Genomic DNA, 10,678 nt, shown 5'->3' with positions numbered 1-10,678 from the left:
CTCAGTAAAGGGGATTTTACATTACAAGCTTTTTCCCCCTTCTATATGATGAAGAAATGATTGGTCTTTTAATTTAAAGTCTTCTCTTAAAAAGAAGGTTGCATCAACTACAATCAATTCTGGATAAAAATGTTTCTGCTAATTAATTTTTCACTGAGCCAACCAGTCTGCCAAACAAGCTGCTTCTTTACTTGAATTCAAATTGTTAGTGAAATATTTTAAAGCAATAGATTTGTGGTTTCTTTTCCATTTTAAGTTTTTTAAATTATTATTTAAAATCCAATACCTCAAAGTGTAATTATCTTTTTCAACAAATATTTGCCATGATGTTGGAGTTAAGTTGTACTATTTTAGGAGCAGAAGGTAAATAAAAATGCACAGAACCAGGTATGGAAAACCTAGATTCCAGTGGACTGTACGACCATGAAGAAAGCTCTTAATCTCACTGGGCCTCATGGGCCATGTTTATAAAGCAATAGGTTTGGCCTAGAAGATCTTTAGTGCATCTTCCAGTCTGAGATGTCATTCGTTTGTATACTTGACCAAGAGGTATAGAAGTCTTATCTAGTTCCAAGGTATCAAATGGCATCTATGTGTGAATGGTTGCCAGATTTTTATCTGTAGCCTAATCTGTCTCTAGAATTCTGGATACGTGTGCCAAAGTAGTTATTTGCTATCCCCATTTGGATAATGTGTAGGCATCTCTAATTTACCATGACCAGAGCAGAATTCCGAATCCACCTCACTGACCTCCAAATGAGCTTTCTCTTAGTGTTCCCCAATCTGGGGAATGGCTTTACAGTCCACAGTTGCTCAGGCCAGAAATCTAGGAGTTATCTCTAGTTCTCTCTCCTTCTCCATCAACATCTAGTTATTGGCAAATCCCACTGACTCTGCCTTCAAAAGCTATCCTGAGTCTCTCCACTCCCCTTGCCCTCAACCAAGTCCCTCCTCCCCACCGTAGTTCTCTCCAAGGACTGCAATGCCTAGCTTTCTGTCTTCTTCTCTGCAAACTACTTTCCTCACAAAAGCTAGCGTGAGCTTTTAAAAATATAGATCAGGGGCGCCTGGGTGGCTTAGTCGGTTGAGCGTCCGACTTTCGCTTAGGTCATGATCTCGCGGTTTGTGGGTTCGAGCCCCGCTTCGGGCTCTGTGCTGACTGCCAGCTCAGAGCCTGGAGCCTGTTTCAGAGTCTGTGTCTCCCTCTTGCTCTGACCCTCCCCTGCTTACGCTGTCTCTCTCTCTCTCCCCCCTAGAAATAAATAAAAATATTTAAGAAAAAATATATAGATCAAACACTGTTCCCCTCCTGCTTGACACTGTTCTGTGTCTTATCACACCTAGGATAAATTGGAATTCCTTTCTCTGACTCATGAAGCTTTAAATGATCTGGCTCCTGTCTCTGTCCACTGCTGCATTTCTTTCCCTTTCAAATTCTCTCCTTTCCCTCCAGCAACTCTGACCTTCTTTCCTTTACCATGCCTGTATGAGTCAGGGTTCTCCAGAGAGGACCAATAATGCATTTATATTTATGTTTGTATTTATATTTGCATTTATATTTATAAAGGGATTTATTATAAAGAATTGGCTCGCAGGATTACAGAGGCTGAGAAGTTCCATGATCTGCTATTTGCAAGGTAGAAACCCAGGACAGCCAATGGGGTGGGTTCTATCCTGAATCCAAAGGCCTAACAACCAGCAATGCTGATGGTGTAAATCCGTCTGAAGGCAAGAGAAGACCAATGGTTCAGCTCAAGCAGAGAGAGCAAGTTCTCCCTTGCTCTGTCCTTTTCTTCTGTTCAGGCGCTCAGTAGATTGAATAAAATGCCCACCCACATTGTGGGGGGGCAGGGGGGGTGCAATTCACTTTACTTAGTTTACTGATTCAAATGTTAACCTTATCTGGAAACACCCTCACAGACACACCCAGAAATAATGTTTAACCAAATATACTGTGACCCAGTCAAGTTAACAGAAAATTAACCATCACATATGCCAACCCTGCTCCTCTCTTAAGGGCCTTCTGTTAATTCTCTCATCTGCTTCAAATGCTTTTCCCATAATCTCATGGCTGGTTCCTTCACATTACTCAGATTACATTGGGAGTCACCTTCCCCAAAAGAATCCTTCCCTAACCATCAAACATAAAGTCGCCAACCAAGTAACTATTTATCTTGTCATTCTAATTATCAGCAGAACACTGACGACTATCCGATAGCTTTCTTGCTATTTATTTATTAGTTTATTTTTGGCTGTATTTTTCATAAAGTGTAATCATGAGGACAGATACCTTACCTTGACCACCAAAATATCCTTAGCACCAGAACCGTGCTGGTGTATAAGAGGATCTCAAATACTTGTTGAATTTATGTTGAATAAAGGAACTCTCTCAGAACCTTAAGAACCTTAGGTGATGTTAACCAGATAATATTGTTTGTTCCCTCGAATGTTGGTTCACAAGTGAATGTGTTGGTGACTTTGGAAGGAAGTTTCTGCCTTATGGACACATTAAAATCTCTTGAGACCTCTTAAGGATTTATCAAATAGTGGTGGTTGTGTAAGGTGATTCAGTTGTTATAAGCCCATATGAAGCACCATAGGATTGAAAATCAAGAGGAAAACTAGTCAACGGAAATATGCCCATGAGTAATCCAGACAGTGAAAATAGCAGAGAAAGTCCTTAAAATAACTATGATTACTATGTTTAAGAAAATAGAAAAAAAGTTGAGTAATTTTACCAGAGACTTAGAATCTATTGAAAAAAAAAACAATAATATGAGAATTCTAAAGTTGAAAAACCTGCTATCTAATATTAAGGACCTACTGAATGGGTTTGATAGTAGATTAGACACAGCAGAACACAAGAAATGCAAGTTCAACTGAAGCACAAATAAGAGAATGGGAAAAAACAGAATAGAAGATAAAAGATATATGAAACGCAGTAAAAAGTTCTAACATACAGGTAATCAGAAACTTGGAGAGGAGCTATATTTGAAGAGTATTCGCTGAGGATTTTCCAAAACTGATGAAAAACATCAATCTACAGATTTGAGAAGTTTAATGAATCCCAAGTAGGATAAATACAAAGGAATCACACTGAGGAACATCATATTAAACTGCTTAAAAATGAAAAACAAAGACAAAGGAAAAAAATACTAACATCAGTCAGAGTTGTGAAGCTGAAGACAAAGCTGTAAAGGACCCAGACAACCCAGAAACTGGGAGGTTTGTCCTTAAATAATCTAGAACACAGTGTGAATTCCTGTTAGTTACAGCTACAACTGTAATTTTGTAATTTTCAAACAATACTTTTGAAAAAATATTGTCACACATTTGATTCATTATTATTGCTTACTACTCAACATAGTTTTCATTCACTCATTCACTCGCTCACTCACTCACTCATCCATTCAACCCTTCTTGCAGATATTTATCTGACTACCTTTTATGTTAGCAAACAAGAGAGATGTAGTTTTTGCCTTGCTGGCACTGCCCCACATACTTAAAAAAAAAGATCTTGCTTATTACACCTATCCATTCTACAAAAATGCATGTTTTACAGATGAAGAAACTTAAATGCAGAGATATTAAGTAAATTTAGCATGGCTACAGAGCCTGTAACAGTTGATTCAAACCCAAGTATACCAGGCATCAAAGTTCATATTCTCTCTCTTGAACCATCTTGTCTCTATGGAAAGTCATCACATTTCCTGTCTGTTTTTCCCATCCCTACAGATCCTTTCAAGTGCAACTGAAATCCTTTGTTCTCTCTGAGATCTTCTTTGACTAAACCACTGACTCTCTTCTCCTAAAGGCCTACAGCATTCCTCACCTGAACCTCACAAGTTAGCACCACACTCTGGCTGTCTTGTTGAAAGGTACTCCAAGTAATTTGGGTAGCCTTCCTCAAAGCCCTGGTGGATATAGTCTTTTCTTTTTTTTACATGTATTTATTTATTTTTAGAGAAAAAGTGTGTGTGAGCAGGAGGAGGGGCAGAGGGAGAGGGAGAGAGAGAGAGAGAGAGAGAGAGAGAGAATCCCAAACAGGCTCCATGCTGTCAGCACCGAGCCTGACTCGGGGCTCCATCTCATGAACCATGCGATCATGACTGGAGCCAAGATTAAGATTTGGATGCTTAACTGACAGAATCACCCAGGTACCCCCAGTGGATGAGGTCTTGATATTCTTCTAGTTTCTTTTGTACCTAGCACAATGTTCAGCATCATTATATATTTGCAGCTTAATCAGAATCTAAGTGTCATCCATTTATCCTAACTTCTGGATTAAGGTTGAACCGGAAGGAAAAGGAGAATATTTGATAAGCCCACAATGGTCTTTTTAACCTGAGGGCTATGGAGTCCATAATTCCCCCAAAACAGCTCCCATATTTTATATGTCTTTATATACGTATGTGATTGCCTCAAATTCTCAAGAGAGCGGGAGATCCACCAAAGGTTAAAAATCATTCAAAGTGGTTCTGGTGGCCCACTTATTAATGCCCCATCTCATTTTTCTCCACATCTTCCTTTTTTTAATCTAGAAAATTAGAATTTACATTTTATGAGGCATCACAGGTCATTTCCCCCTTGACACCCATCCTTGTGGCCTGGCAGAGAAAAAGTGCCTATTTTCCTTCTGGAACAGCAAGAATGACAATAGCAAAGGTTCAATCCTGATCATTCCGAGGCAATTATGAGACGTAAGACATGCACCACTACATTTCTGACAGACTTTTACAATCCAGTTTTATTATTCAGCTCTTACTGAAATGCTACTCCCCTGGGAGGGGAAAAAAAAATCTCTGTATGAGTTCTTTAGCACAAACAAACATCTTAAAGGAAATAGGAAGTAAAAATCACATTGACATAATTTCGAAGATACAGTCAGGAGAAGGAATGACCAGAAACCCTCTACGGCCACTGAGGAGAAGGATGGTGGAATAAGCGGATTCTATAAAGTAGGATGTGCTGAATTGGGAAGTGGGGAGGTAAGGAGGCACATCTTCCTAAATCCATGAGCTGTAAGAAAAGCTGTAAGGAGAGCTGAGGCTGAGATTTTCTGGCAACATACATCCCAGGATGATGGCCCAGCAATAATTTTTAGTGCAATGTTAGAACATCTCCACCCAAATAAATGATCTTTCCTATTTTGACATTAACGAAAGCAAATCCCACCATGTGATCCGGCCTATATAGCCTCCTGCCAATGCAAAATTTAAAGCACATCGTGATGTTTCACACGACTACCGAGAAGTGATGAACCTTTCCTTTAAAAATTTTCCTTGCCAGCACCTGTGGACCTGCCCTTGGAATCCTGTTCTAGAAATTAAGATAATAGCCCATCTAGAGCTAGGGCTTGCCTCCGGGGGCATGCAAAATCGGTGCTTCTGAGGGTTCTCGCTTCCGCCAAATTCCCATGAAAAGGAAACGTTGCCTAAGGGAATGAATTTAGGGCTCTTGTTTGTGTTGCTAACTTTGTCTCTAATCCAAGTTCCCATTTTGCTTGGCAGAAATTCTGAAGAGGCACACATGGTGATCAATCCCACTTTTCAGAGAGCGGGAACCGGGTCACACAAGGATAGGGAAGGATGCCACTCTCACGGTGAAGGCAAATTCCGCGCTTAAGGCAGTGGTTGGCCTTGGACCCAGCAGAGTATCCGAAGCTTTCTGGTTTGCCGTCTCTGTTGTCTAGTTCTGCTCTGTGATGGGGCATTCGTTCCCCCCTTCGGACTCCTATAAAGATGATCATGGACAAGGATGATTTCTGAAGCCTTTCTTCAAAACTCAGCCCTCTGCACATGTCCCTCTTCCTTCTTATTTTGTTCAAATATCAAAACTAGCTTTGCTCCAAAGCCATGATATGTGCTTTGACTCCCGCACCCAAATTCCTAACTGGATGCTTGTGTTGATGATTCCCTGTCCTGCTAAATAATCCTAGTAGCACAGGCTTTCTAAGGGAAGCTTCTCAAACTCAGCCTGGAGGCCAGGGACCCTTTATCCACCGATGGAGTATCTTTTTTTTTTTTTTAATGTTTTTATTTATTTATTAAAAATTATTTTCAATGCTTGTTTATTTTTGAGAGAGGGAGACACAGAATTTTTAAAGTTTTTTTTTAATGTTTATTTTATTTTTGAGAGAAAGAGCACAAGCAAGGTAGAGACAGAGAGACAGGGAGACAGAACCTAAAGCAGGTTCCAGATTCTGAACTGTCAGCACAGAGCTCGACATGGGACTCGAACCCATAGACCATGAGATCATGACCTGAGCCGAAGCTGGACACTTAACTGACTAAGCCACCCAGGCGCCCCAAGGGAGACATAGAATCTGAAGCAAGCTCCAACCTCTGAGCTGTCAGTACAGAGCCTGACATGAGACTCGAACTCACAAACTGTGAGATCATGACCTGAGCCAAAGTCAAATGCTTAACCGACTAAGCCACCCAGGTGCCTCAATGTTTTTATTTAGTTTTGAGAGAGAGAGAGAGAGAGAGAGAGGGGATAGAAAGCAGGGGATGGGCAGAAAGAGAGAGAGACAGAAGTTCTGAATGTCAGGCTGTGAGGCTCAAACTCACAAACCATGAGATCATAACCTGAGCTGAAATCAGGTGCTTAACCAACTGAGCTGCCCAGGTGCCTCACCAATGGAGTATCTTAATTCTGACTGTTGATCGTCTCCCTGGGTCCCCGTTGCTTTTGCCGGGTCTGTACTGACCATGCAAGTGTGTCCTGCGATGGCCCCTGCCGCGGTGGGTGCCATCACAATCCTTGTCCACTTCCACGTCCAATTTTAAGTCTTGCTCTGGGTTCCAATGCCTCCCAATCTATCCTGTCCTATTATAGCTAGGAGGCTGCATCTAGCTGGTTTCTGAAGTACGAAATATGCCTTGTTCAAGAGCAGGTCCTCCAAACTCCCCTGCCGAGGATCTGGAATTGTTCTAGACTCTAGAACTTTCTAGAATCTAAAGTCTGAAGGGCTCGTGCCATGCAGGTGGGGTTAATGGTTACAGCTGTGGGGAGAGGAGGGCTGGAAGCTTGGGAAGTGGGAGTTGCCAGGAGTAGAAAATCAGCCTCTCCTGAGAACAGGAAGAGAAGGGCAGGAAAAAGCAATAAAGCCAATAAGGACCCCGGCTCTTCTTCCTCCTCTTATCCCCCTTCTGGTGATTCCAAGGCCCAGCTGGGGCTCGGACTCACTGCATGATATGACTGGATGTGGGTGGTCCTGGGACCTTATCCCAAGGAACACAGCTTGGGAGGTTGGCCCAGGGCAGGTGGCATCATGAGGTGATCGTGTTCACATCTAGAGAAGGATCCAGTCAGATCTTTGGGATCAAGGTCTCAGTACAGCAGCCCCAGATCATTCTGTGGGCCTGCAGCCTTTTCAGGCAGCAATGGGCAGCACGCTGCCCGGTGCGGGGTGCTGGGGGCGGGGCTCGAGCAAAGGGAGGCAGACCCCCTCCATCAGGGCCTTGGGCTTCTCGGTGCTGCACATTTTCATGAAAGACCACTGAAAAACCTATTTGCAAGAACGGTTTGTCATTTGTGCTTGGGGGAGATCAGATGCAGCTTTGAAGAACGGCACCCTCTAAGACCCAACGGACTCTTCCGGAAACATTTCTTCACACCAGGCTTGGGCAGCAGGCCACCTGCCTTTGTTGTCCCCACACGCAGGGCTTGGACCTCAGGGATCTGTCAGCAACCCCCATGCGCCGTCACCTGGTCACTAATAACTCTGAACCTCTCGGCGGCAACACATTCTCAGATCGATCTTTTTTTTAAAAAATTAGTTTATAAAAGCAATATATAGTTATTAGAAAAATTCAAACAAAGAAAAAGGACTTTGCTGAAATTAAGGACTTAGGATGGTGCTAGGGATATGCAATTACTCATGCTCCGCTCTGGTGCTAAGGAGGAAAATAAAGTCGGAAGGAAAGGACCCTGCTCTTAGAGAGCAATTACTTAGCAAACGATATAAGCCAGACATATAAGCATGTAAATTACAAGGCAGTATTTGTCGGTTTTGTGAGTTGCAAAAACAAGAACACCTTCCAGTATTTTCCCGACTGTGACCTGTGGTGTCATGTGTGTTAGGATCACTGAGGGATTTATTAAATGTGCTTGTTTCTAGACCCAACCCCAGAGCCACTGAAATAGAATCTCTGGAAGGGAAACTTGGGAGATTGCATGACGAAAAAGCACTCTGATGAATCCTTGTACCACAAAGTTGAGAAACACCACCTTGAGCTCAGAACTCAGAAAATGTTTCCTCCATAAAGTGACGGAATGCCAGTGCGACAGTGAGCTAGGAGATACCCTGAAGGAGCCCCCCCTGCGCCTCCCCCCCGTCATTTGGTAACACAATTGCAGAATTTATCACATTGTGATAACTTCCTTTTCCTTGTCTGTCTGTCTTTCCAGTGGATTAGGAACTCCTCAAGGGGAGAGATTTGTCTTCGCTGGAATCGAGTCAGCCCTTGGCTGGCTTTCAATAAATGTTGGTTGAGCAAATGAATGATTGTGTGTGATCTAAACAAACAGGTTTGAGGAAGTCTAGGAGAGGGTTCTGGAAGGAGAAAAGGCACAGGCAAAATCTCAGTGATTGGAAAGTCAAGGTCAATAGTCAAGTGTGTTGGAGAGAAAGATTAACTTAGGTGAATAAGTGGATACAGGCCAGAGAGCAAAGCTGAGAGAGAGACCGCCAGGGTCCTCAAGCGCTCAGAGGGATATGCAAACCGGATGCTGTATATTCTGTGGATGAAGCAGAGTCACCAAAGACTGCGGGCCAGAGAGTCATGGAACCAGAATGCATTTTAAGGGGTGCCTGGGTCGCTCAGTCGGTGAAGCGTCCAACTTCGGCTCAGGTCATGATCTCACTGTTCGTGGGTTTGAGCCCCGCGTCGGGCTCTGTGCTGACAGCCGGCTCAGAGCCTGGAGCTTGTTTCAGATTCTGTGTCTCCCTCTCTCTCTGACCCTCCCCTGATCACGCTGTGTCTCTGTCTCTCAGAAATATATATAAAAAAAATATTTAAAAAAAAAACTCATTCAGAATGCATTTTAAGACAACTGATTATATGGCCCTGGGCAGCTTCCCTCGAAGGAGGGAGCAAGTGGAGATGGGCAGCTCTGGACAGGACCCTGCAAGTAACTGGGGACTGGCTTGGTCAGTCGAGGCAGGACTTGCTGAGATCTTCCATTCAAGCACCAGAATCATAGAGGCCTGACCCCCACTGAAAAATTTGTCTTCTTTTTCTAGCACCCCTCTGTTCAGACTCCCAGGTCTGACAGGCTTTTCTCCCCAGGCTGCCCAAGGAGCACATCTCATCTGGTGTGAGGGTAACTGGGAGATATTCTGGGGGAAACTGGAGACAGAAGCAGTGATCAAGAGATGAAGGGGGCTGAACTGAGGCAGAGGCTGTGGGGATGGTCAGGTGGGGCTGGGTGTAAGAACAATTTCTGAGGCAGAATCTATAGAGTTCGGTGAATGAACGTGGAGTAGGAAGAAGGGCATGTTAAGGAAAATGTTGAGGTCTCTGGATGCTATATACAGGGATACAGAAAAGGAATGCTGAGAGCAGAAGGGCAAATAATTCAGATTGGGGCATACTGAATTTGAAATTTTTTATGTTTATTTATTTATTTTGTGGGGGGAGTGTGTGTGTGCACAAGTGGGAGAGGGGCAGAGAGAGAGAGGGAGAAAGAGTCCCAAGCAGGCTCTGCACCAAGTTCCCTCCCAGGAACCATGAGATCATGACCTGAGCTGAAATCAAGAGTCAGATGCTTAACCCACTGAGCCATCCAGGTGCCCCTTGAATTTGAATTTGAGGTAACAGCAAATTTCCAGGTGGAGGGGTCCTGGAGTCCATTGGAGACAAAGATTTGGAATTCAGGAGGGAGTTGGGTGCTGGTTATTGGTTATTGGTGATCATTTGAAGGCACGGAAATTGGTGTGATCACCCAGAGAGAGCAGGTGGAAAGAAAAAGAGCCAATGGTAAACATCCGTGTTAAGAGATGGGCAGAGGAGGAGCCAGTGAGAGAAATGGAGGACTGGCAGGAAAGGTAGAAGGAAAACCAGAAGAAAGTAGAGCTCAAGGAAGGCAAGAATTTCCAGAAATGGCAGGAGCAGTGTTACATTGCACAAAAAGTAGAGTAAGTTGTAGGGCACTCATTGGTGCATTGGCGAAAGCCAGCAGTCGGGGCCAGGTTGCGGAAGGCATGGGGGGAGGGGAGATGGATGGAAATCATGGCCCTATGCTTTGCAATAGTGTGTGGGGATGACCACCTTCCTCACTGAGTAAGTCTCTGGACAACTGAACCCAAAGGAATTCAATATGATAGATGGAAGGGATGCCTTTCATTGGGACTTCTACTCCAATTCTCTTCAGTCTACCCTGCTTTCATTGAAGAAACTATTTGTTTCTGCACTTATTCAGGGCTGCTAACGGTAGCGTAAGGGAAAGACTTAATGGTATCTTTGCCTTCTTGTTTCGTGAGATACTATTCCGCTTCCACGTTTAATTTGTTTGGAGAATATAATGAAAAACTTGACTTCCTGGTTTGTTTGGTTTTTTTTGTCCATGGAAGTTCATATCTTCTCAATCTTTTAAGGAATAAGTTCTCAGCTTTTTGAGACAAAATGATCCCTCTCATATTGAAAGTTTTTTATTATCGAGTTCAGTGTCA

The sequence above is a fragment of the Hyaena hyaena genome, unplaced genomic scaffold (assembly GCF_003009895.1).
Source record: "Hyaena hyaena isolate Hyena2069 unplaced genomic scaffold, ASM300989v1 scaffold_67, whole genome shotgun sequence".
Lineage (NCBI taxonomy): Eukaryota > Metazoa > Chordata > Mammalia > Carnivora > Hyaenidae > Hyaena > Hyaena hyaena.
This window is presented reverse-complemented; position numbering follows the sequence as displayed.